The sequence below is a fragment of the Penaeus monodon genome, chromosome 15 (genome assembly GCF_015228065.2).
Source record: "Penaeus monodon isolate SGIC_2016 chromosome 15, NSTDA_Pmon_1, whole genome shotgun sequence".
Classification (NCBI taxonomy): domain Eukaryota; kingdom Metazoa; phylum Arthropoda; class Malacostraca; order Decapoda; family Penaeidae; genus Penaeus; species Penaeus monodon.
Window position 1 is genome coordinate 13,629,509 of NC_051400.1, and position 259 is coordinate 13,629,767.

The 259-nt window shown below is 32.4% G+C and overlaps 1 protein-coding gene across 1 annotated transcript in view; it reads right to left on the bottom strand.

Annotated features, from left to right (window-relative positions):
* LOC119581756 (endothelin-converting enzyme 2-like) overlaps positions 1-259 on the bottom strand; it is a 106,974-nt gene that overhangs the window by 28,505 nt on the left and 78,210 nt on the right. The window lies entirely within an intron of this gene.

Sequence of the window (259 nt, forward strand, 5' to 3'; positions counted from 1 at the left end):
ACTGATATAAAAAGTGAAATGAAAAGGAAAGTAAATGAGATAACAAAGTATAAGAAACACGCTTCGTTTTTAAAAGAGAAGTTAGTGAGATTCTCAGCATATGAAGAAAATTCGCTCTGATTTAAGATCATAAATATGCAAAATCATAACGATTTAAATTCTAATGAACTAACACCAATCAGCTGATTAAAATCCACTGATTCACGCCACAAAATACATCGTAGTGACGCGTGTTTGGGTACGGTACTTTGTCAACGTT